This window comes from Mixophyes fleayi, chromosome 10, assembly GCF_038048845.1.
Source record: "Mixophyes fleayi isolate aMixFle1 chromosome 10, aMixFle1.hap1, whole genome shotgun sequence".
Classification (NCBI taxonomy): domain Eukaryota; kingdom Metazoa; phylum Chordata; class Amphibia; order Anura; family Limnodynastidae; genus Mixophyes; species Mixophyes fleayi.
The window spans coordinates 48,424,945-48,450,713 of record NC_134411.1 but is presented as its reverse complement, the minus strand read 5'-3'; the positions used below and the strand labels follow the sequence as shown (position 1 = coordinate 48,450,713).

General features: G+C 32.7%; 20 non-coding genes across 20 annotated transcripts; all 20 read right to left on the bottom strand.

The window, feature by feature from the left end:
• Positions 1-813: 813 nt before the first annotated feature.
• TRNAV-UAC (transfer RNA valine (anticodon UAC)) lies at positions 814-886 on the bottom strand. Its single transcript has one exon. It is a non-coding gene; the product is annotated as a tRNA-Val (tRNA).
• Positions 887-2,126: 1,240 nt separating this feature from the next.
• On the bottom strand, positions 2,127-2,199 carry TRNAV-UAC (transfer RNA valine (anticodon UAC)). Its single transcript has one exon. It is a non-coding gene; the product is annotated as a tRNA-Val (tRNA).
• A 1,240-nt stretch (positions 2,200-3,439) lies between these two features.
• TRNAV-UAC (transfer RNA valine (anticodon UAC)) lies at positions 3,440-3,512 on the bottom strand. Its single transcript has one exon. It is a non-coding gene; the product is annotated as a tRNA-Val (tRNA).
• Positions 3,513-4,752: 1,240 nt separating this feature from the next.
• On the bottom strand, positions 4,753-4,825 carry TRNAV-UAC (transfer RNA valine (anticodon UAC)). The gene has a single exon. It is a non-coding gene; the product is annotated as a tRNA-Val (tRNA).
• A 1,240-nt stretch (positions 4,826-6,065) lies between these two features.
• On the bottom strand, positions 6,066-6,138 carry TRNAV-UAC (transfer RNA valine (anticodon UAC)). Its single transcript has one exon. It is a non-coding gene; the product is annotated as a tRNA-Val (tRNA).
• A 1,239-nt stretch (positions 6,139-7,377) lies between these two features.
• TRNAV-UAC (transfer RNA valine (anticodon UAC)) lies at positions 7,378-7,450 on the bottom strand. Its single transcript has one exon. It is a non-coding gene; the product is annotated as a tRNA-Val (tRNA).
• Positions 7,451-8,689: 1,239 nt separating this feature from the next.
• On the bottom strand, positions 8,690-8,762 carry TRNAV-UAC (transfer RNA valine (anticodon UAC)). Its single transcript has one exon. It is a non-coding gene; the product is annotated as a tRNA-Val (tRNA).
• Positions 8,763-10,002: 1,240 nt separating this feature from the next.
• TRNAV-UAC (transfer RNA valine (anticodon UAC)) lies at positions 10,003-10,075 on the bottom strand. The gene has a single exon. It is a non-coding gene; the product is annotated as a tRNA-Val (tRNA).
• Positions 10,076-11,314: 1,239 nt separating this feature from the next.
• On the bottom strand, positions 11,315-11,387 carry TRNAV-UAC (transfer RNA valine (anticodon UAC)). The gene has a single exon. It is a non-coding gene; the product is annotated as a tRNA-Val (tRNA).
• A 1,239-nt stretch (positions 11,388-12,626) lies between these two features.
• TRNAV-UAC (transfer RNA valine (anticodon UAC)) lies at positions 12,627-12,699 on the bottom strand. Its single transcript has one exon. It is a non-coding gene; the product is annotated as a tRNA-Val (tRNA).
• A 1,241-nt stretch (positions 12,700-13,940) lies between these two features.
• TRNAV-UAC (transfer RNA valine (anticodon UAC)) lies at positions 13,941-14,013 on the bottom strand. Its single transcript has one exon. It is a non-coding gene; the product is annotated as a tRNA-Val (tRNA).
• A 1,239-nt stretch (positions 14,014-15,252) lies between these two features.
• On the bottom strand, positions 15,253-15,325 carry TRNAV-UAC (transfer RNA valine (anticodon UAC)). The gene has a single exon. It is a non-coding gene; the product is annotated as a tRNA-Val (tRNA).
• A 1,240-nt stretch (positions 15,326-16,565) lies between these two features.
• On the bottom strand, positions 16,566-16,638 carry TRNAV-UAC (transfer RNA valine (anticodon UAC)). The gene has a single exon. It is a non-coding gene; the product is annotated as a tRNA-Val (tRNA).
• A 1,236-nt stretch (positions 16,639-17,874) lies between these two features.
• TRNAV-UAC (transfer RNA valine (anticodon UAC)) lies at positions 17,875-17,947 on the bottom strand. Its single transcript has one exon. It is a non-coding gene; the product is annotated as a tRNA-Val (tRNA).
• Positions 17,948-19,187: 1,240 nt separating this feature from the next.
• TRNAV-UAC (transfer RNA valine (anticodon UAC)) lies at positions 19,188-19,260 on the bottom strand. Its single transcript has one exon. It is a non-coding gene; the product is annotated as a tRNA-Val (tRNA).
• An 806-nt stretch (positions 19,261-20,066) lies between these two features.
• TRNAV-UAC (transfer RNA valine (anticodon UAC)) lies at positions 20,067-20,139 on the bottom strand. The gene has a single exon. It is a non-coding gene; the product is annotated as a tRNA-Val (tRNA).
• A 1,240-nt stretch (positions 20,140-21,379) lies between these two features.
• On the bottom strand, positions 21,380-21,452 carry TRNAV-UAC (transfer RNA valine (anticodon UAC)). The gene has a single exon. It is a non-coding gene; the product is annotated as a tRNA-Val (tRNA).
• A 1,240-nt stretch (positions 21,453-22,692) lies between these two features.
• TRNAV-UAC (transfer RNA valine (anticodon UAC)) lies at positions 22,693-22,765 on the bottom strand. The gene has a single exon. It is a non-coding gene; the product is annotated as a tRNA-Val (tRNA).
• A 1,236-nt stretch (positions 22,766-24,001) lies between these two features.
• TRNAV-UAC (transfer RNA valine (anticodon UAC)) lies at positions 24,002-24,074 on the bottom strand. The gene has a single exon. It is a non-coding gene; the product is annotated as a tRNA-Val (tRNA).
• A 1,232-nt stretch (positions 24,075-25,306) lies between these two features.
• TRNAV-UAC (transfer RNA valine (anticodon UAC)) lies at positions 25,307-25,379 on the bottom strand. The gene has a single exon. It is a non-coding gene; the product is annotated as a tRNA-Val (tRNA).
• Between the last annotated feature and the right edge of the window lie 390 nt (positions 25,380-25,769).

Sequence of the window (25,769 nt, the reverse complement as noted above, 5' to 3'; positions counted from 1 at the left end):
TTTGGAAAGAACTTGTTTTCATTGAAAATAACTTTTTTGAAAGCAAATGTCACTACACAGCATAGTATTTAAAGAATTTGATTTTCTTTAATCAGAGGATGACTAATTTGCTACTGAAATTAAATTTCCAAAGATATTGCCTGCTGGTGATCAAAAACCAGCAGTCAACTGCGAGCCCTGAAAATTTCACACAGGAAGTTTTTTCCAGGGTTCTCCTATTTTAGTAGTCTCATAACAGCACATATTTTTGTTTCTAATATTAAGCAGTCACAATGGTGGGCATGAACATATTGAATCACAGAAAAATAGCATTCTCTGTCATAGCAGCTTCTTAATGGTCCTACTCATCACACCCACTCTCTGCAGTGTTCCACTATCCCTAGGTCTCAGCAAGGGCTGTCAGTCGAGCAGTGGAGATATGGAAGAAACAATTGCATGGAGAAGCTTATGAGATTTCAATTTTACAGAGAAAATTTACACAGCATAAAGTATATTCATTAATGTAGAAAAATGAACAAAAAAACATTTTAACAAGCTCTTTTGCTTTAAAAATATATAGAAATCATGAAAATACATTGTTGGCAAAAAGGAGATAAGTCAACTTAACTTCCAATTTTAAAATTACTGGATTACAAGTTTATACTATTTTTATGAACTAAAACTTAAAGTGTAGTTTAAGACTACATTTATTCCCATTAGCAGAAAGGCCAGTTTCTATTGAACAAACGACCTTTTTGACAGTTTAAATCACCAGAAGAGATATGTTGAGTATGGAAATATTTAAAGATTGATTGGTTAATCAGAACATAAACATGGTTTCACTGGGGATTGAACCCAGGACCTTCTGCGTGTAAAGCAGATGTGATAACCACTACACTATGAAACCAAGACGTAGCCTGTTTCTGCACAGTTCAGCAAAGTTGAATGACTCGACATATGATATGAAACCTGGAAATGTGCAATTTTTGAATTGTTGGTCAAACTTCTGTTTAAACCCTTGGAATCAAGTTTAGAGAAGATTTTTGAGTAGTTAATATTTCAATTTTAAAGAGAAAAATGTGACAGCATTCATGATGTTTAATGCCTTGTAGTTTTATCGATCAGTAGCCCCACATTTTTAAGGATTCCTTTTTAGTGATTTAGCAAGCCTTGTTTTGAACATATGCCTTTTTTAGGAAGACATATATATAAAATTCCCTTTCATAACAAACATCAAACTTTACACGAAAAACTAAAACATGTCTGATAACCACTACACTGTAAATCCAAAGACAAAATCTAAATTCTTTAATGCTCAACTACCATATACTAGTTTTGGAAAGAACTTGTTTTCATTGAAAATAACTTTTTTGAAAGCAAATGTCACTACACAGCATAGTATTTAAAGAATTTGATTTTCTTTAATCAGAGGATGACTAATTTGCTACTGAAATTAAATTTCCAAAGATATTGCCTGCTGGTGATCAAAAACCAGCAGTCAACTGCGAGCCCTGAAAATTTCACACAGGAAGTTTTTTCCAGGGTTCTCCTATTTTAGTAGTCTCATAACAGCACATATTTTTGTTTCTAATATTAAGCAGTCACAATGGTGGGCATGAACATATTGAATCACAGAAAAATAGCATTCTCTGTGATAGCAGCTTCTTAATGGTCCTCCTCATCACACCCACTCTCTGCAGTGTCCCAGAATCCCTAGGTCTCAGCCAGGGCTGTCAGTTGAGCAGTGGAGATATGGAAGAAACAATTGCATGGAGAAGCTTATGAGATTTCAATTTTACAGAGAAAATTTACACAGCATAAAGTATATTCATTAATGTAGAAAAATGAACAAAAAAACATTTTAACAAGCTCTTTTGCTTTAAAAATATATAGAAATCATGAAAATACATTGTTGGCAAAAAGGAGATAAGTCAACTTAACTTCCAATTTTAAAATTACTGGATTACAAGTTTATACTATTTTTATGAACTAAAACTTAAAGTGTAGTTTAAGACTACATTTATTCCCATTAGCAGAAAGGCCAGTTTCTATTGAACAAACGACCTTTTTGACAGTTTAAATCACCAGAAGAGATATGTTGAGTATGGAAATATTTAAAGATTGATTGGTTAATCAGAACATAAACATGGTTTCACTGGGGATTGAACCCAGGACCTTCTGCGTGTAAAGCAGATGTGATAACCACTACACTATGAAACCAAGACGGAGCCTGTTTCTGCACAGTTCAGCAAAGTTGAATGACTCGACATATGATATGAAACCTGGAAATGTGCAATTTTTGAATTGTTGGTCAAACTTCTGTTTAAACCCTTGGAATCAAGTTTAGAGAAGATTTTTGAGTAGTTAATATTTCAATTTTAAAGAGAAAAATGTGACAGCATTCATGATGTTTAATGCCTTGTAGTTTTATCGATCAGTAGCCCCACATTTTTAAGGATTCCTTTTTAGTGATTTAGCAAGCCTTGTTTTGAACATATGCCTTTTTTAGGAAGACATATAAATAAAATTCCCTTTCATAACAAACATCAAACTTTACACGAAAAACTAAAACATGTCTGATAACCACTACACTGTAAATCCAAAGACAAAATCTAAATTCTTTAATGCTCAACTACCATATACTAGTTTTGGAAAGAACTTGTTTTCATTGAAAATAACTTTTTTGAAAGCAAATGTCACTACACAGCATAGTATTTAAAGAATTTGATTTTCTTTAATCAGAGGATGACTAATTTGCTACTGAAATTAAATTTCCAAAGATATTGCCTGCTGGTGATCAAAAACCAGCAGTCAACTGCGAGCCCTGAAAATTTCACACAGGAAGTTTTTTCCAGGGTTCTCCTATTTTAGTAGTCTCATAACAGCACATATTTTTGTTTCTAATATTAAGCAGTCACAATGGTGGGCATGAACATATTGAATCACAGAAAAATAGCATTCTCTGTGATAGCAGCTTCTTAATGGTCCTCCTCATCACACCCACTCTCTGCAGTGTCCCAGAATCCCTAGGTCTCAGCCAGGGCTGTCAGTTGAGCAGTGGAGATATGGAAGAAACAATTGCATGGAGAAGCTTATGAGATTTCAATTTTACAGAGAAAATTTACACAGCATAAAGTATATTCATTAATGTAGAAAAATGAACAAAAAAACATTTTAACAAGCTCTTTTGCTTTAAAAATATATAGAAATCATGAAAATACATTGTTGGCAAAAAGGAGATAAGTCAACTTAACTTTTAATTTTAAAATTACTGGATTACAAGTATATACTATTTTTATGAACTAAAACTTAAAGTGTAGTTTAAGACTACATTTATTCCCATTAGCAGAAAGGCCAGTTTCTATTGAACAAACTACCCTTTTCACAGTTTAAATCACCAGAAGAGATATGTTGAGTATGGAAATATTTAAAGATTGATTGGTTAATCAGAACATAAACATGGTTTCACTGGGGATTGAACCCAGGACCTTCTGCGTGTAAAGCAGATGTGATAACCACTACACTATGAAACCAAGACGTAGCCTGTTTCTGCACAGTTCAGCAAAGTTGAATGACTCGACATATGATATGAAACCTGGAAATGTGCAATTTTTGAATTGTTGGTCAAACTTCTGTTTAAACCCTTGGAATCAAGTTTAGAGAAGATTTTTGAGTAGTTAATATTTCAATTTTAAAGAGAAAAATGTGACAGCATTCATGATGTTTAATGCCTTGTAGTTTTATCGATCAGTAGCCCCACATTTTTAAGGATTCCTTTTTAGTGATTTAGCAAGCCTTGTTTTGAACATATGCCTTTTTTAGGAAGACATATAAATAAAATTCCCTTTCATAACATACATCAAACTTTACACGAAAAACTAAAACATGTCTGATAACCACTACACTGTAAATCCAAAGACAAAATCTAAATTCTTTAATGCTCAACTACCAAATACTAGTTTTGGAAAGAACTTGTTTTCATTGAAAATAACTTTTTTGAAAGCAAATGTCACTACACAGCATAGTATTTAAAGAATTTGATTTTCTTTAATCAGAGGATGACTAATTTGCTACTGAAATTAAATTTCCAAAGATATTGCCTGCTGGTGATCAAAAACCAGCAGTCAACTGCGAGCCCTGAAAATTTCACACAGGAAGTTTTTTCCAGGGTTCTCCTATTTTAGTAGTCTCATAACAGCACATATTTTTGTTTCTAATATTAAGCAGTCACAATGGTGGGCATGAACATATTGAATCACAGAAAAATAGCATTCTCTGTCATAGCAGCTTCTTAATGGTCCTCCTCATCACACCCACTCTCTGCAGTGTCCCAGAATCCCTAGGTCTCAGCCAGGGCTGTCAGTCGAGCAGTGGAGATATGGAAGAAACAATTGCATGGAGAAGCTTATGAGATTTCAATTTTACAGAGAAAATTTACACAGCATAAAGTATATTCATTAATGTAGAAAAATGAACAAAAAAACATTTTAACAAGCTCTTTTGCTTTAAAAATATATAGAAATCATGAAAATACATTGTTGGCAAAAAGGAGATAAGTCAACTTAACTTTTAATTTTAAAATTACTGGATTACAAGTATATACTATTTTTATGAACTAAAACTTAAAGTGTAGTTTAAGACTACATTTATTCCCATTAGCAGAAAGGCCAGTTTCTATTGAACAAACTACCCTTTTCACAGTTTAAATCACCAGAAGAGATATGTTGAGTATGGAAATATTTAAAGATTGATTGGTTAATCAGAACATAAACATGGTTTTACTGGGGATTGAACCCAGGACCTTCTGCGTGTAAAGCAGATGTGATAACCACTACACTATGAAACCAAGACGTAGCCTGTTTCTGCACAGTTCAGCAAAGTTGAATGACTCGACATATGATATGAAACCTGGAAATGTGCAATTTTTGAATTGTTGGTCAAACTTCTGTTTAAACCCTTGGAATCAAGTTTAGAGAAGATTTTTGAGTAGTTAATATTTCAATTTTAAAGAGAAAAATGTGACAGCATTCATGATGTTTAATGCCTTGTAGTTTTATCGATCAGTAGCCCCACATTTTTAAGGATTCCTTTTTAGTGATTTAGCAAGCCTTGTTTTGAACATATGCCTTTTTTAGGAAGACATATAAATAAAATTCCCTTTCATAACATACATCAAACTTTACACGAAAAACTAAAACATGTCTGATAACCACTACACTGTAAATCCAAAGACAAAATCTAAATTCTTTAATGCTCAACTACCATATACTAGTTTTGGAAAGAACTTGTTTTCATTGAAAATAACTTTTTTGCAAGCAAATGTCACTACACAGCATAGTATTTAAAGAATTTGATTTTCTTTAATCAGAGGATGACTAATTTGCTACTGAAATTAAATTTCCAAAGATATTGCCTGCTGGTGATCAAAAACCAGCAGTCAACTGCGAGCCCTGAAAATTTCACACAGGAAGTTTTTTCCAGGGTTCTCCTATTTTAGTAGTCTCATAACAGCACATATTTTTGTTTCTAATATTAAGCAGTCACAATGGTGGGCATGAACATATTGAATCACAGAAAAATAGCATTCTCTGTCATAGCAGCTTCTTAATGGTCCTCCTCATCACACCCACTCTCTGCAGTGTCCCAGAATCCCTAGGTCTCAGCCAGGGCTGTCAGTCGAGCAGTGGAGATATGGAAGAAACAATTGCATGGAGAAGCTTATGAGATTTCAATTTTACAGAGAAAATTTACACAGCATAAAGTATATTCATTAATGTAGAAAAATGAACAAAAAAACATTTTAACAAGCTCTTTTGCTTTAAAAATATATAGAAATCATGTAAATACATTGTTGGCAAAAAGGAGATAAGTCAACTTAACTTTTAATTTTAAAATTACTGGATTACAAGTATATACTATTTTTATGAACTAAAACTTAAAGTGTAGTTTAAGACTACATTTATTCCCATTAGCAGAAAGGCCAGTTTCTATTGAACAAACTACCCTTTTCACAGTTTAAATCACCAGAAGAGATATGTTGAGTATGGAAATATTTAAAGATTGATTGGTTAATCAGAACATAAACATGGTTCCACTGGGGATTGAACCCAGGACCTTCTGCGTGTAAAGCAGATGTGATAACCACTACACTATGAAACCAAGACGTAGCCTGTTTCTGCACAGTTCAGCAAAGTTGAATGACTCGACATATGATATGAAACCTGGAAATGTGCAATTTTTGAATTGTTGGTCAAACTTCTGTTTAAACCCTTGGAATCAAGTTTAGAGAAGATTTTTGAGTAGTTAATATTTCAATTTTAAAGAGAAAAATGTGACAGCATTCATGATGTTTAATGCCTTGTAGTTTTATCGATCAGTAGCCCCACATTTTTAAGGATTCCTTTTTAGTGATTTAGCAAGCCTTGTTTTGAACATATGCCTTTTTTAGGAAGACATATAAATAAAATTCCCTTTCATAACATACATCAAACTTTACACGAAAAACTAAAACATGTCTGATAACCACTACACTGTAAATCCAAAGACAAAATCTAAATTCTTTAATGCTCAACTACCATATACTAGTTTTGGAAAGAACTTGTTTTCATTGAAAATAACTTTTTTGAAAGCAAATGTCACTACACAGCATAGTATTTAAAGAATTTGATTTTCTTTAATCAGAGGATGACTAATTTGCTACTGAAATTAAATTTCCAAAGATATTGCCTGCTGGTGATCAAAAACCAGCAGTCAACTGCGAGCCCTGAAAATTTCACACAGGAAGTTTTTCCAGGGTTCTCCTATTTTAGTAGTCTCATAACAGCACATATTTTTGTTTCTAATATTAAGCAGTCACAATGGTGGGCATGAACATATTGAATCACAGAAAAATAGCATTCTCTGTCATAGCAGCTTCTTAATGGTCCTCCTCATCACACCCACTCTCTGCAGTGTCCCAGAATCCCTAGGTCTCAGCCAGGGCTGTCAGTCGAGCAGTGGAGATATGGAAGAAACAATTGCATGGAGAAGCTTATGAGATTTCAATTTTACAGAGAAAATTTACACAGCATAAAGTATATTCATTAATGTAGAAAAATGAACAAAAAAACATTTTAACAAGCTCTTTTGCTTTAAAAATATATAGAAATCATGAAAATACATTGTTGGCAAAAAGGAGATAAGTCAACTTAACTTTTAATTTTAAAATTACTGGATTACAAGTATATACTATTTTTATGAACTAAAACTTAAAGTGTAGTTTAAGACTACATATATTTCCATTAGCAGAAATGCCAGTTTCTATTGAACAAACTACCCTTTTCACAGTTTAAATCACCAGAAGAGATATGTTGAGTATGGAAATATTTAAAGATTGATTGGTTAATCAGAACATAAACATGGTTTCACTGGGGATTGAACCCAGGACCTTCTGCGTGTAAAGCAGATGTGATAACCACTACACTATGAAACCAAGACGTAGCCTGTTTCTGCACAGTTCAGCAAAGTTGAATGACTCGACATATGATATGAAACCTGGAAATGTGCAATTTTTGAATTGTTGGTCAAACTTCTGTTTAAACCCTTGGAATCAAGTTTAGAGAGGATTTTTGAGTAGTTAATATTTCAATTTTAAAGAGAAAAATGTGACAGCATTCATGATGTTTAATGCCTTGTAGTTTTATCGATCAGTAGCCCCACATTTTTAAGGATTCCTTTTTAGTGATTTAGCAAGCCTTGTTTTGAACATATGCCTTTTTTAGGAAGACATATAAATAAAATTCCCTTTCATAACATACATCAAACTTTACACGAAAAACTAAAACATGTCTGATAACCACTACACTGTGAATCCAAAGACAAAATCTAAATTCTTTAATGCTCAACTACCATATACTAGTTTTGGAAAGAACTTGTTTTCATTGAAAATAACTTTTTTGAAAGCAAATGTCACTACACAGCATAGTATTTAAAGAATTTGATTTTCTTTAATCAGAGGATGACTAATTTGCTACTGAAATTAAATTTCCAAAGATATTGCCTGCTGGTGATCAAAAACCAGCAGTCAACTGCGAGCCCTGAAAATTTCACACAGGAAGTTTTTTCCAGGGTTCTCCTATTTTAGTAGTCTCATAACAGCACATATTTTTGTTTCTAATATTAAGCAGTCACAATGGTGGGCATGAACATATTGAATCACAGAAAAATAGCATTCTCTGTCATAGCAGCTTCTTAATGGTCCTACTCATCACACCCACTCTCTGCAGTGTCCCACTATCCCTAGGTCTCAGCAAGGGCTGTCAGTCGAGCAGTGGAGATATGGAAGAAACAATTGCATGGAGAAGCTTATAAAATTTCAATTTTACAGAGAAAATTTACACAGCATAAAGTATATTCATTAATGTAGAAAAATGAACAAAAAACATTTTAACAAGCTCTTTTGCTTTAAAAATATATAGAAATCATGAAAATACATTGTTGGCAAAAAGGAGATAAGTCAACTTAACTTCCAATTTTAAAATTACTGGATTACAAGTTTATACTATTTTTATGAACTAAAACTTAAAGTGTAGTTTAAGACTACATTTATTCCCATTAGCAGAAAGGCCAGTTTCTATTGAACAAACTACCTTTTTCACAGTTTAAATCACCAGAAGAGATATGTTGAGTATGGAAATATTTAAAGATTGATTGGTTAATCAGAACATAAACATGGTTTCACTGGAGATTGAACCCAGGACCTTCTGCGTGTAAAGCAGATGTGATAACCACTACACTATGAAACCAAGACGTAGCCTGTTTCTGCACAGTTCAGCAAAGTTGAATGACTCGACATATGATATGAAACCTGGAAATGTGCAATTTTTGAATTGTTGGTCAAACTTCTGTTTAAACCCTTGGAATCAAGTTTAGAGAAGATTTTTGGGTAGTTAATATTTCAATTTTAAAGAGAAAAATGTGACAGCATTCATGATGTTTAATGCCTTGTAGTTTTATCGATCAGTAGCCCCACATTTTTAAGGATTCCTTTTTAGTGATTTAGCAAGCCTTGTTTTGAACATATGCCTTTTTTAGGAAGACATATAAATAAAATTCCCTTTCATAACAAACATCAAACTTTACACGAAAAACTAAAACATGTCTGATAACCACTACACTGTAAATCCAAAGACAAAATCTAAATTCTTTAATGCTCAACTACCATATACTAGTTTTGGAAAGAACTTGTTTTCATTGAAAATAACTTTTTTGAAAGCAAATGTCACTACACAGCATAGTATTTAAAGAATTTGGTTTTCTTTAATCAGAGGATGACTAATTTGCAACTGAAATTAAATTTCCAAAGATATTGCCTGCTGGTGATCAAAAACCAGCAGTCAACTGCGAGCCCTGAAAATTTCACACAGGAAGTTTTTTCCAGGGTTCTCCTATTTTAGTAGTCTCATAACAGCACATATTTTTGTTTCTAATATTAAGCAGTCACAATGGTGGGCATGAACATATTGAATCACAGAAAAATAGCATTCTCTGTGATAGCAGCTTCTTAATGGTCCTCCTTATCACACCCACTCTCTGCAGTGTCCCAGAATCCCTAGGTCTCAGCCAGGGCTGTCAGTCGAGCAGTGGAGATATGGAAGAAACAATTGCATGGAGAAGCTTATGAGATTTCAATTTTACAGAGAAAATTTACACAGCATAAAGTATATTCATTAATGTAGAAAAATGAACAAAAAAACATTTTAACAAGCTCTTTTGCTTTAAAAATATATAGAAATCATGAAAATACATTGTTGGCAAAAAGGAGATAAGTCAACTTAACTTTTAATTTTAAAATTACTGGATTACAAGTATATACTATTTTTATGAACTAAAACTTAAAGTGTAGTTTAAGACTACATTTATTCCCATTAGCAGAAAGGCCAGTTTCTATTGAACAAACTACCCTTTTCACAGTTTAAATCACCAGAAGAGATATGTTGAGTATGGAAATATTTAAAGATTGATTGGTTAATCAGAACATAAACATGGTTTCACTGGGGATTGAACCCAGGACCTTCTGCGTGTAAAGCAGATGTGATAACCACTACACTATGAAACCAAGACGTAGCCTGTTTCTGCACAGTTCAGCAAAGTTGAATGACTCGACATATGATATGAAACCTGGAAATGTGCAATTTTTGAATTGTTGGTCAAACTTCTGTTTAAACCCTTGGAATCAAGTTTAGAGAGGATTTTTGAGTAGTTAATATTTCAATTTTAAAGAGAAAAATGTGACAGCATTCATGATGTTTAATGCCTTGTAGTTTTATCGATCAGTAGCCCCACATTTTTAAGGATTCCTTTTTAGTGATTTAGCAAGCCTTGTTTTGAACATATGCCTTTTTTAGGAAGACATATAAATAAAATTCCCTTTCATAACATACATCAAACTTTACACGAAAAACTAAAACATGTCTGATAACCACTACACTGTGAATCCAAAGACAAAATCTAAATTCTTTAATGCTCAACTACCATATACTAGTTTTGGAAAGAACTTGTTTTCATTGAAAATAACTTTTTTGAAAGCAAATGTCACTACACAGCATAGTATTTAAAGAATTTGATTTTCTTTAATCAGTGGATGACTAATTTGCTACTGAAATTAAATTTCCAAAGATATTGCCTGCTGGTGATCAAAAACCAGCAGTCAACTGCGAGCCCTGAAAATTTCACACAGGAAGTTTTTTCCAGGGTTCTCCTATTTTAGTAGTCTCATAACAGCACATATTTTTGTTTCTAATATTAAGCAGTCACAATGGTGGGCATGAACATATTGAATCACAGAAAAATAGCATTCTCTGTCATAGCAGCTTCTTAATGGTCCTACTCATCACACCCACTCTCTGCAGTGTCCCACTATCCCTAGGTCTCAGCAAGGGCTGTCAGTCGAGCAGTGGAGATATGGAAGAAACAATTGCATGGAGAAGCTTATAAAATTTCAATTTTACAGAGAAAATTTACACAGCATAAAGTATATTCATTAATGTAGAAAAATGAACAAAAAACATTTTAACAAGCTCTTTTGCTTTAAAAATATATAGAAATCATGAAAATACATTGTTGGCAAAAAGGAGATAAGTCAACTTAACTTCCAATTTTAAAATTACTGGATTACAAGTTTATACTATTTTTATGAACTAAAACTTAAAGTGTAGTTTAAGACTACATTTATTCCCATTAGCAGAAAGGCCAGTTTCTATTGAACAAACTACCTTTTTCACAGTTTAAATCACCAGAAGAGATATGTTGAGTATGGAAATATTTAAAGATTGATTGGTTAATCAGAACATAAACATGGTTTCACTGGAGATTGAACCCAGGACCTTCTGCGTGTAAAGCAGATGTGATAACCACTACACTATGAAACCAAGACGTAGCCTGTTTCTGCACAGTTCAGCAAAGTTGAATGACTCGACATATGATATGAAACCTGGAAATGTGCAATTTTTGAATTGTTGGTCAAACTTCTGTTTAAACCCTTGGAATCAAGTTTAGAGAAGATTTTTGGGTAGTTAATATTTCAATTTTAAAGAGAAAAATGTGACAGCATTCATGATGTTTAATGCCTTGTAGTTTTATCGATCAGTAGCCCCACATTTTTAAGGATTCCTTTTTAGTGATTTAGCAAGCCTTGTTTTGAACATATGCCTTTTTTAGGAAGACATATAAATAAAATTCCCTTTCATAACATACATCAAACTTTACACGAAAAACTAAAACATGTCTGATAACCACTACACTGTAAATCCAAAGACAAAATCTAAATTCTTTAATGCTCAACTACCATATACTAGTTTTGGAAAGAACTTGTTTTCATTGAAAATAACTTTTTTGAAAGCAAATGTCACTACACAGCAAAGTATTTAAAGAATTTGATTTTCTTTAATCAGAGGATGACTAATTTGCTACTGAAATTAAATTTCCAAAGATATTGCCTGCTGGTGATCAAAAACCAGCAGTCAACTGCGAGCCCTGAAAATTTCACACAGGAAGTTTTTTCCAGGGTTCTCCTATTTTAGTAGTCTCATAACAGCACATATTTTTGTTTCTAATATTAAGCAGTCACAATGGTGGGCATGAACATATTGAATCACAGAAAAATAGCATTCTCTGTCATAGCAGCTTCTTAATGGTCCTACTCATCACACCCACTCTCTGCAGTGTTCCACTATCCCTAGGTCTCAGCAAGGGCTGTCAGTCGAGCAGTGGAGATATGGAAGAAACAATTGCATGGAGAAGCTTATAAAATTTCAATTTTACAGAGAAAATTTACACAGCATAAAGTATATTCATTAATGTAGAAAAATGAACAAAAAACATTTTAACAAGCTCTTTTGCTTTAAAAATATATAGAAATCATGAAAATACATTGTTGGCAAAAAGGAGATAAGTCAACTTAACTTCCAATTTTAAAATTACTGGATTACAAGTATATACTATTTTTATGAACTAAAACTTAAAGTGTAGTTTAAGACTACATTTATTCCCATTAGCAGAAAGGCCAGTTTCTATTGAACAAACTACCTTTTTCACAGTTTAAATCACCAGAAGAGATATGTTGAGTATGGAAATATTTAAAGATTGATTGGTTAATCAGAACATAAACATGGTTTCACTGGGGATTGAACCCAGGACCTTCTGCGTGTAAAGCAGATGTGATAACCACTACACTATGAAACCAAGACGTAGCCTGTTTCTGCACAGTTCAGCAAAGTTGAATGACTCGACATATGATATGAAACCTGGAAATGTGCAATTTTTGAATTGTTGGTCAAACTTCTGTTTAAACCCTTGGAATCAAGTTTAGAGAAGATTTTTGAGTAGTTAATATTTCAATTTTAAAGAGAAAAATGTGACAGCATTCATGATGTTTAATGCCTTGTAGTTTTATCGATCAGTAGCCCCACATTTTTAAGGATTCCTTTTTAGTGATTTAGCAAGCCTTGTTTTGAACATATGCCTTTTTTAGGAAGACATATAAATAAAATTCCCTTTCATAACAAACATCAAACTTTACACGAAAAACTAAAACATGTCTGATAACCACTACACTGTAAATCCAAAGACAAAATCTAAATTCTTTAATGCTCAACTACCATATACTAGTTTTGGAAAGAACTTGTTTTCATTGAAAATAACTTTTTTTGAAAGCAAATGTCACTACACAGCATAGTATTTAAAGAATTTGGTTTTCTTTAATCAGAGGATGACTAATTTGTAACTGAAATTAAATTTCCAAAGATATTGCCTGCTGGTGATCAAAAACCAGCAGTCAACTGCGAGCCCTGAAAATTTCACACAGGAAGTTTTTTCCAGGGTTCTCCTATTTTAGTAGTCTCATAACAGCACATATTTTTGTTTCTAATATTAAGCAGTCACAATGGTGGGCATTAACATATTGAATCACAGAAAAATAGCATTCTCTGTGATAGCAGCTTCTTAATGGTCCTCCTTATCACACCCACTCTCTGCAGTGTCCCAGAATCCCTAGGTCTCAGCCAGGGCTGTCAGTCGAGCAGTGGAGATATGGAAGAAACAATTGCATGGAGAAGCTTATGAGATTTCAATTTTACAGAGAAAATTTACACAGCATAAAGTATATTCATTAATGTAGAAAAATGAACAAAAAAACATTTTAACAAGCTCTTTTGCTTTAAAAATATATAGAAATCATGAAAATACATTGTTGGCAAAAAGGAGATAAGTCAACTTAACTTTTAATTTTAAAATTACTGGATTACAAGTATATACTATTTTTATGAACTAAAACTTAAAGTGTAGTTTAAGACTACATTTATTCCCATTAGCAGAAAGGCCAGTTTCTATTGAACAAACTACCCTTTTCACAGTTTAAATCACCAGAAGAGATATGTTGAGTATGGAAATATTTAAAGATTGATTGGTTAATCAGAACATAAACATGGTTTCACTGGGGATTGAACCCAGGACCTTCTGCGTGTAAAGCAAATGTGATAACCACTACACTATGAAACCAAGACGTAGCCTGTTTCTGCACAGTTCAGCAAAGTTGAATGACTCGACATATGATATGAAACCTGGAAATGTGCAATTTTTGAATTGTTGGTCAAACTTCTGTTTAAACCCTTGGAATCAAGTTTAGAGAAGATTTTTGAGAAGTTAATATTTCAATTTTAAAGAGAAAAATGTGACAGCATTCATGATGTTTAATGCCTTGTAGTTTTATCGATCAGTAGCCCCACATTTTTAAGGATTCCTTTTTAGTGATTTAGCAAGCCTTGTTTTGAACATATGCCTTTTTTAGGAAGACATATAAATAAAATTCCCTTTCATAACATACATCAAACTTTACACGAAAAACTAAAACATGTCTGATAACCACTACACTGTAAATCCAAAGACAAAATCTAAATTCTTTAATGCTCAACTACCATATACTAGTTTTGGAAAGAACTTGTTTTCATTGAAAATAACTTTTTTGAAAGCAAATGTCACTACACAGCAAAGTATTTAAAGAATTTGATTTTCTTTAATCAGAGGATGACTAATTTGCTACTGAAATTAAATTTCCAAAGATATTGCCTGCTGGTGATCAAAAACCAGCAGTCAACTGCGAGCCCTGAAAATTTCACACAGGAAGTTTTTTCCAGGGTTCTCCTATTTTAGTAGTCTCATAACAGCACATATTTTTGTTTCTAATATTAAGCAGTCACAATGGTGGGCATGAACATATTGAATCACAGAAAAATAGCATTCTCTGTCATAGCAGCTTCTTAATGGTCCTACTCATCACACCCACTCTCTGCAGTGTTCCACTATCCCTAGGTCTCAGCAAGGGCTGTCAGTCGAGCAGTGGAGATATGGAAGAAACAATTGCATGGAGAAGCTTATAAAATTTCAATTTTACAGAGAAAATTTACACAGCATAAAGTATATTCATTAATGTAGAAAAATGAACAAAAAACATTTTAACAAGCTCTTTTGCTTTAAAAATATATAGAAATCATGAAAATACATTGTTGGCAAAAAGGAGATAAGTCAACTTAACTTCCAATTTTAAAATTACTGGATTACAAGTTTATACTATTTTTATGAACTAAAACTTAAAGTGTAGTTTAAGACTACATTTATTCCCATTAGCAGAAAGGCCAGTTTCTATTGAACAAACTACCTTTTTCACAGTTTAAATCACCAGAAGAGATATGTTGAGTATGGAAATATTTAAAGATTGATTGGTTAATCAGAACATAAACATGGTTTCACTGGAGATTGAACCCAGGACCTTCTGCGTGTAAAGCAGATGTGATAACCACTACACTATGAAACCAAGACGTAGCCTGCTTCTGCACAGTTCAGCAAAGTTGAATGACTCGACATATGATATGAAACCTGGAAATGTGCAATTTTTGAATTGTTGGTCAAACTTCTGTTTAAACCCTTGGAATCAAGTTTAGAGAAGATTTTTGAGTAGTTAATATTTCAATTTTAAAGAGAAAAATGTGACAGCATTCATGATGTTTAATGCCTTGTAGTTTTATCGATCAGTAGCCCCACATTTTTAAGGATTCCTTTTTAGTGATTTAGCAAGCCTTGTTTTGAACATATGCCTTTTTTAGGAAGACATATAAATAAAATTCCCTTTCATAACAAACATCAAACTTTACACGAAAAACTAAAACATGTCTGATAACCACTACACTGTAAATCCAAAGACAAAATCTAAATTCTTTAATGCTCAACTACCATATACTAGTTTTGGAAAGAACTTGTTTTCATTGAAAATAACTTTTTTGAAAGCAAATGTCACTACACAGCATAGTATTTAAAGAATTTGGTTTTCTTTAATCAGAGGATGACTAATTTGCAACTGAAATTAAATTTCCAAAGATATTGCCTGCTGGTGATCAAAAACCAGCAGTCAACTGCGAGCCCTGAAAATTTCACACAGGAAGTTTTTTCCAGGGTTCTCCTATTTTAGTAGTCTCATAACAGCACATATTTTTGTTTCTAATATTAAGCAGTCACAATGGTGGGCATGAACATATTGAATCACAGAAAAATAGCATTCTCTGTGATAGCAGCTTCTTAATGGTCCTCCTTATCACACCCACTCTCTGCAGTGTCCCAGAATCCCTAGGTCTCAGCCAGGGCTGTCAGTCGAGCAGTGGAGATATGGAAGAAACAATTGCATGGAGAAGCTTATGAGATTTCAATTTTACAGAGAAAATTTACACAGCATAAAGTATATTCATTAATGTAGAAAAATGAACAAAAAAACATTTTAACAAGCTCTTTTGCTTTAAAAATATATAGAAATCATGAAAATACATTGTTGGCAAAAAGGAGATAAGTCAACTTAACTTTTAATTTTAAAATTACTGGATTACAAGTATATACTATTTTTATGAACTAAAACTTAAAGTGTAGTTTAAGACTACATTTATTCCCATTAGCAGAAAGGCCAGTTTCTATTGAACAAACTACCCTTTTCACAGTTTAAATCACCAGAAGAGATATGTTGAGTATGGAAATATTTAAAGATTGATTGGTTAATCAGAACATAAACATGGTTTCACTGGGGATTGAACCCAGGACCTTCTGCGTGTAAAGCAAATGTGATAACCACTACACTATGAAACCAAGACGTAGCCTGTTTCTGCACAGTTCAGCAAAGTTGAATGACTCGACATATGATATGAAACCTGGAAATGTGCAATTTTTGAATTGTTGGTCAAACTTCTGTTTAAACCCTTGGAATCAAGTTTAGAGAAGATTTTTGAGAAGTTAATATTTCAATTTTAAAGAGAAAAATGTGACAGCATTCATGATGTTTAATGCCTTGTAGTTTTATCGATCAGTAGCCCCACATTTTTAAGGATTCCTTTTTAGTGATTTATCAAGCCTTGTTTTGAACATATGCCTTTTTTAGGAAGACATATAAATAAAATTCCCTTTCATAACATACATCAAACTTTACACGAAAAACTAAAACATGTCTGATAACCACTACACTGTAAATCCAAAGACAAAATCTAAATTCTTTAATGCTCAACTACCATATACTAGTTTTGGAAAGAACTTGTTTTCATTGAAAATAACTTTTTTGAAAGCAAATGTCACTACACAGCAAAGTATTTAAAGAATTTGATTTTCTTTAATCAGAGGATGACTAATTTGCTACTGAAATTAAATTTCCAAAGATATTGCCTGCTGGTGATCAAAAACCAGCAGTCAACTGCGAGCCCTGAAAATTTCACACAGGAAGTTTTTTCCAGGGTTCTCCTATTTTAGTAGTCTCATAACAGCACATATTTTTGTTTCTAATATTAAGCAGTCACAATGGTGGGCATGAACATATTGAATCACAGAAAAATAGCATTCTCTGTCATAGCAGCTTCTTAATGGTCCTACTCATCACACCCACTCTCTGCAGTGTTCCACTATCCCTAGGTCTCAGCAAGGGCTGTCAGTCGAGCAGTGGAGATATGGAAGAAACAATTGCATGGAGAAGCTTATGAGATTTCAATTTTACAGAGAAAATTTACACAGCATAAAGTATATTCATTAATGTAGAAAAATGAACAAAAAAACATTTTAACAAGCTCTTTTGCTTTAAAAATATATAGAAATCATGAAAATACATTGTTGGCAAAAAGGAGATAAGTCAACTTAACTTTTAATTTTAAAATTACTGGATTACAAGTATATACTATTTTTATGAACTAAAACTTAAAGTGTAGTTTAAGACTACATTTATTCCCATTAGCAGAAAGGCCAGTTTCTATTGAACAAACTACCCTTTTCACAGTTTAAATCACCAGAAGAGATATGTTGAGTATGGAAATATTTAAAGATTGATTAATCAGAACATAAACATGGTTTCACTGGGGATTGAACCCAGGACCTTCTGCGTGTAAAGCAGATGTGATAACCACTACACTATGAAACCAAGACGTAGCCTGTTTCTGCACAGTTCAGCAAAGTTGAATGACTCGACATATGATATGAAACCTGGAAATGTGCAATTTTTGAATTGTTGGTCAAACTTCTGTTTAAACCCTTGGAATCAAGTTTAGAGAAAATTTTTGAGTAGTTAATATTTCAATTTTAAAGAGAAAAATGTGACAGCATTCATGATGTTTAATGCCTTGTAGTTTTATCGATCAGTAGCCCCACATTTTTAAGGATTCCTTTTTAGTGATTTAGCAAGCCTTGTTTTGAACATATGCCTTTTTTAGGAAGACATATAAATAAAATTCCTTTTCATAACATACATCAAACTTTACACGAAAAACTAAAACATGTCTGATAACCACTACACTGTAAATCCAAAGACAAAATCTAAATTCTTTAATGCTCAACTACCATATACTAGTTTTGGAAAGAACTTGTTTTCATTGAAAATAACTTTTTTGAAAGCAAATGTCACTACACAGCATAGTATTTAAAGAATTTGATTTTCTTTAATCAGAGGATGACTAATTTGCAACTGAAATTAAATTTCCAAAGATATTGCCTGCTGGTGATCAAAAACCAGCAGTCAACTGCGAGCCCTGAAAATTTCACACAGGAAGTTTTTTCCAGGGTTCTCCTATTTTAGTAGTCTCACAACAGCACATATTTTTGTTTCTAATATTAAGCAGTCACAATGGTGGGCATGAACATATTGAATCACAGAAAAATAGCATTCTCTGTCATAGCAGCTTCTTAATGGTCCTACTCATCACACCCACTCTCTGCAGTCTCCCACTATCCCTAGGTCTCAGCAAGGGCTGTCAGTCGAGCAGTGGAGATATGGAAGAAACAATTGCATGGAGAAGCTTATGAGATTTCAATTTTACAGAGAAAATTTACACAGCATAAAGTATATTCATTAATGTAGAAAAATGAACAAAAAAACATTTTAACAAGCTCTTTTGCTTTAAAAATATATAGAAATCATGAAAATACATTGTTGGCAAAAAGGAGATAAGTCAACTTAACTTTCAATTTTAAAATTACTGGATTACAAGTATATACTATTTTTATGAACTAAAACTTAAAGTGTAGTTTAAGACTACATTTATTCCCATTAGCAGAAAGGCCAGTTTCTATTGAACAAACTACCTTTTTCACAGTTTAAATCACCAGAAGAGATATGTTGAGTATGGAAATATTTAAAGATTGATTGGTTAATCAGAACATAAACATGGTTTCACTGGGGATTGAACCCAGGACCTTCTGCGTGTAAAGCAGATGTGATAACCACTACACTATGAAACCAAGACGTAGCCTGTCTCTGCACAGTTCAGCAAAGTTGAATGACTCGACATATGATATGAAACCTGGAAATGTGCAATTTTTGAATTGTTGGTCAAACTTCTGTTTAAACCCTTGGAATCAAGTTTAGAGAAGATTTTTGAGTAGTTAATATTTCAATTTTAAAGAGAAAAATGTGACAGCATTCATGATGTTTAATGCCTTGTAGTTTTATCGATCAGTAGCCCCACATTTTTAAGGATTCCTTTTTAGTGATTTAGCAAGCCTTGTTTTGAACATATGCCTTTTTTAGGAAGACATATAAATAAAATTCCCTTTCATAACATACATCAAACTTTACACGAAAAACTAAAACATGTCTGATAACCACTACACTGTAAATCCAAAGACAAAATCTAAATTCTTTAATGCTCAACTACCATATACTAGTTTTGGAAAAAAACTTGTTTTCATTGAAAAGAACTCTTTTGAAAGCAAATGTCTTTACACAGCATAGTATTTAAAGAATTTGATTTTCTTTAATCAGAGGGTGACTAATTTGCAACTAAAATTAAATTTCCATGAAAATACATTGTTGGCAAAAAGGAGAAAAGTCAACTTAACTTCCAATTTTAAAATTACTGGATTACAAGTTTATACTATTTTTATGAACTAAAACTTAAAGTGTAGTTTAAGACTACATTTATTCCCATTAGCAGAAAGGCCAGTTTCTATTGAACAAACTACCTTTTTCACAGTTTAAATCACCAGAAGAGATATGTTGAGTATGGAAATATTTAAAGATTGATTGGTTAATCAGAACATAAACATGGTTTCACTGGGGATTGAACCCAGGACCTTCTGCGTGTAAAGCAGATGTGATAACCACTACACTATGAAAGAAAGACGTAGCCTGTTTCTGCACAGTTCAGCAAAGTTGAATGACTCGACATATGATATGAAACCTGGAAATGTGCAATTTTTGAATTGTTGGTCAAACTTCTGTTTAAACCCTTGGAATCAAGTTTAGAGAAGATTTTTGAGTAGTTAATATTTCAATTTTAAAGAGAAAAATGTGACAGCATTCATGATGTTTAATGCCTTGTAGTTTTATCGATCAGTAGCCCCACATTTTTAAGGATTCCTTTTTAGTGATTTAGCAAGCCTTGTTTTGAACATATGCCTTTTTTAGGAAGACATATAAATAAAATTCCCTTTCATAACATACATCAAACTTTACACGAAAAACTAAAACATGTCTGATAACCACTACACTGTAAATCCAAAGACAAAATCTAAATTCTTTAATGCTCAACTACCATATACTAGTTTTGGAAAGAACTTGTTTTCATTGAAAATAACTTTTTTGAAAGCAAATGTCACTACACAGCATAGTATTTAAAGAATTTGATTTTCTTTAATCAGAGGATGACTAATTTGCTACTGAAATTAAATTTCCAAAGATATTGCCTGCTGGTGATCAAAAACCAGCAGTCAACTGCGAGCCCTGAAAATTTCACACAGGAAGTTTTTTCCAGGGTTCTCCTATTTTAGTAGTCTCATAACAGCACATATTTTTGTTTCTAATATTAAGCAGTCACAATGGTGGGCATGAACATATTGAATCACAGAAAAATAGCATTCTCTGTGATAGCAGCTTCTTAATGGTCCTCCTCATCACACCCACTCTCTGCAGTGTCCCAGAATCCCTAGGTCTCAGCCAGGGCTGTCAGTCGAGCAGTGGAGATATGGAAGAAACAATTGCATGGAGAAGCTTATGAGATTTCAATTTTACAGAGAAAATTTACACAGCATAAAGTATATTCATTAATGTAGAAAAATGAACAAAAAAACATTTTAACAAGCTCTTTTGCTTTAAAAATATATAGAAATCATGAAAATACATTGTTGGCAAAAAGGAGATAAGTCAACTTAACTTTTAATTTTAAAATTACTGGATTACAAGTATATACTATTTTTATGAACTAAAACTTAAAATGTAGTTTAAGACTACATTTATTCCCATTAGCAGAAAGGCCAGTTTCTATTGAACAAACTACCCTTTTCACAGTTTAAATCACCAGAAGAGATATGTTGAGTATGGAAATATTTAAAGATTGATTGGTTAATCAGAACATAAACATGGTTTCACTGGGGATTGAACCCAGGACCTTCTGTGTGTAAAGCAGATGTGATAACCACTACACTATGAAACCAAGACGTAGCCTGTTTCTGCACAGTTCAGCAAAGTTGAATGACTCGACATATGATATGAAACCTGGAAATGTGCAATTTTTGAATTGTTGGTCAAACTTCTGTTTAAACCCTTGGAATCAAGTTTAGAGAAGATTTTTGAGTAGTTAATATTTCAATTTTAAAGAGAAAAATGTGACAGCATTCATGATGTTTAATGCCTTGTAGTTTTATCGATCAGTAGCCCCACATTTTTAAGGATTCCTTTTTAGTGATTTAGCAAGCCTTGTTTTGAACATATGCCTTTTTTAGGAAGACATATAAATAAAATTCCCTTTCATAACATACATCAAACTTTACACGAAAAACTAAAACATGTCTGATAACCACTACACTGTAAATCCAAAGACAAAATCTAAATTCTTTAATGCTCAACTACCATATACTAGTTTTGGAAAGAACTTGTTTTCATTGAAAATAACTTTTTTGAAAGCAAATGTCACTACACAGCATAGTATTTAAAGAATTTGATTTTCTTTAATCAGAGGATGACTAATTTGCTACTGAAATTAAATTTCCAAAGATATTGCCTGCTGGTGATCAAAAACCAGCAGTCAACTGCGAGCCCTGAAAATTTCACACAGGAAGTTTTTTCCAGGGTTCTCCTATTTTAGTAGTCTCATAACAGCACATATTTTTGTTTCTAATATTAAGCAGTCACAATGGTGGGCATGAACATATTGAATCACAGAAAAATAGCATTCTCTGTCATAGCAGCTTCTTAATGGTCCTCCTCATCACACCCACTCTCTGCAGTGTCCCAGAATCCCTAGGTCTCAGCCAGGGCTGTCAGTCGAGCAGTGGAGATATGGAAGAAACAATTGCATGGAGAAGCTTATGAGATTTCAATTTTACAGAGAAAATTTACACAGCATAAAGTATATTCATTAATGTAGAAAAATGAACAAAAAAACATTTTAACAAGCTCTTTTGCTTTAAAAATATATAGAAATCATGAAAATACATTGTTGGCAAAAAGGAGATAAGTCAACTTAACTTTTAATTTTAAAATTACTGGATTACAAGTATATACTATTTTTATGAACTAAAACTTAAAGTGTAGTTTAAGACTACATTTATTCCCATTAGCAGAAAGGCCAGTTTCTATTGAACAAACTACCCTTTTCACAGTTTAAATCACCAGAAGAGATATGTTGAGTATGGAAATATTTAAAGATTGATTGGTTAATCAGAACATAAACATGGTTTCACTGGGGATTGAACCCAGGACCTTCTGCGTGTAAAGCAGATGTGATAACCACTACACTATGAAACCAAGACGTAGCCTGTTTCTGCACAGTTCAGCAAAGTTGAATGACTCGACATATGATATGAAACCTGGAAATGTGCAATTTTTGAATTGTTGGTCAAACTTCTGTTTAAACCTTTGGAATCAAGTTTAGAGAAGATTTTTGAGTAGTTAATATTTCAATTTTAAAGAGAAAAATGTGACAGCATTCATGATGTTTAATGCCTTGTAGTTTTATCGATCAGTAGCCCCACATTTTTAAAGATTCCTTTTTAGTGATTTAGCAAGCCTTGTTTTGAACATATGCCTTTTTTAGGAAGACATATAAATAAAATTCCCTTTCATAACATACATCAAACTTTACACGAAAAACTAAAACATGTCTGATAACCACTACACTGTAAATCCAAAGACAAAATCTAAATTCTTTAATGCTCAACTACCATATACTAGTTTTGGAAAGAACTTGTTTTCATTGAAAATAACTTTTTTGAAAGCAAATGTCACTACACAGCATAGTATTTAAAGAATTTGATTTTCTTTAATCAGAGGATGACTAATTTGCTACGGAAATTAAATTTCCAAAGATATTGCCTGCTGGTGATCAAAAACCAGCAGTCAACTGCGAGCCCTGAAAATTTCACACAGGAAGTTTTTTCCAGGGTTCTCCTATTTTAGTAGTCTCATAACAGCACATATTTTTGTTTCTAATATTAAGCAGTCACAATGGTGGGCATGAACATATTGAATCACAGAAAAATAGCATTCTCTGTGATAGCAGCTTCTTAATGGTCCTCCTCATCACACCCACTCTCTGCAGTGTCCCAGAATCCCTAGGTCTCAGCCAGGGCTGTCAGTCGAGCAGTGGAGATATGGAAGAAACAATTGCATGGAGAAGCTTATGAGATTTCAATTTTACAGAGAAAATTTACACAGCATAAAGTATATTCATTAATGTAGAAAAATGAACAAAAAAACATTTTAAGAAGCTCTTTTGCTTTAAAAATATATAGAAATCATGAAAATACATTGTTGGCAAAAAGGAGATAAGTCAACTTAACTTTTAATTTTAAAATTACTGGATTACAAGTATATACTATTTTTATGAACTAAAACTTAAAGTGTAGTTTAAGACTACATTTAGTCCCATTAGCAGAAAGGCCAGTTTCTATTGAACAAACTACCCTTTTCACAGTTTAAATCACCAGAAGAGATATGTTGAGTATGGAAATATTTAAAGATTGATTAATCAGAACATAAACATGGTTTAACTGGGGATTGAACCCAGGACCTTCTGCATGTAAAGCAGATGTGATAACCACTACACTATGAAACCAAGACATAGACTCCTTCTGCACAGTTCAGCAAAGTTGAATGACTCGACATATGATATGAAACCTGGAAATGTGCAATTTTTGAATTGTTGGTCAAACTTCTGTTTAAACCCTTGGAATCAAGTTTAGAGAAGATTTTTGAGTAGTTAATATTTCAATTTTAAAGAGAAAAATGTGACAGCATTCATGATGTTTAATGCCTTGTAGTTTTATCGATCAGTAGCCCCACATTTTTAAGGATTCCTTTTTAGTGATTTAGCAAGCCTTGTTTTGAACATATGCCTTTTTTAGGAAGACATATAAATAAAATTCCCTTTCATAACAAACATCAAACTTTACACGAAAAACTAAAACATGTCTGATAACCACTACACTGTAAATCCAAAGACAAAATCTAAATTCTTTAATGCTCAACTACCATATACTAGTTTTGGAAAGAACTTGTTTTCATTGAAAATAACTTTTTTGAAAGCAAATGTCACTACACAGCATAGTATTTAAAGAATTTGATTTTCTTTAATCAGAGGATGACTAATTTGCTACTGAAATTAAATTTCCAAAGATATTGCCTGCTGGTGATCAAAAACCAGCAGTCAACTGCGAGCCCTGAAAATTTCACACAGGAAGTTTTTTCCAGGGTTCTCCTATTTTAGTAGTCTCATAACAGCACATATTTTTGTTTCTAATATTAAGCAGTCACAATGGTGGGCATGAACATATTGAATCACAGAAAAATAGCATTCTCTGTCATAGCAGCTTCTTAATGGTCCTACTCATCACACCCACTCTCTGCAGTGTTCCACTATCCCTAGGTCTCAGCAAGGGCTGTCAGTCGAGCAGTGGAGATATGGAAGAAACAATTGCATGGAGAAGCTTATGAGATTTCAATTTTACAGAGAAAATTTACACAGCATAAAGTATATTCATTAATGTAGAAAAATGAACAAAAAAAATTTTTTAACAAGCTCTTTTGCTTTAAAAATATATAGAAATCATGAAAATACATTGTTGGCAAAAAGGAGATAAGTCAACTTAACTTCCAATTTTAAAATTACTGGATTACAAGTATATACTATTTTTATGAACTAAAACTTAAAGTGTAGTTTAAGACTACATTTATTCCCATTAGCAGAAAGGCCAGTTTCTATTGAACAAACTACCCTTTTCACAGTTTTAATCACCAGAAGAGATATGGAAATATTTAAAGAATGATTGGTTAATCAGAACATAAACATGGTTTCACTGGGGATTGAACCCAGGACCTTCTGCGTGTAAAGCAGATGTGATAACCACTACACTATGAAACCAAGACGTAGCCTGTTTCTGCACAGTTCAGCAAAGTTGAATGACTCGACATATGATATGAAACCTGGAAATGTGCAATTTTTGAATTGTTGGTCAAACTTCTGTTTAAACCCTTGGAATCAAGTTTAGAGAAGATTTTTGAGTAGTTAATATTTCAATTTTAAAGAGAAAAATGTGACAGCATTCATGATGTTTAATGCCTTGTAGTTTTATCGATCAGTAGCCCCACATTTTTAAGGATTCCTTTTTAGTGATTTAGCAAGCCTTGTTTTGAACATATGCCTTTTTTAGGAAGACATATAAATAAAATTCCCTTTCATAACATACATCAAACTTTACACGAAAAACTAAAACATGTCTGATAACCACTACACTGTAAATCCAAAGACAAA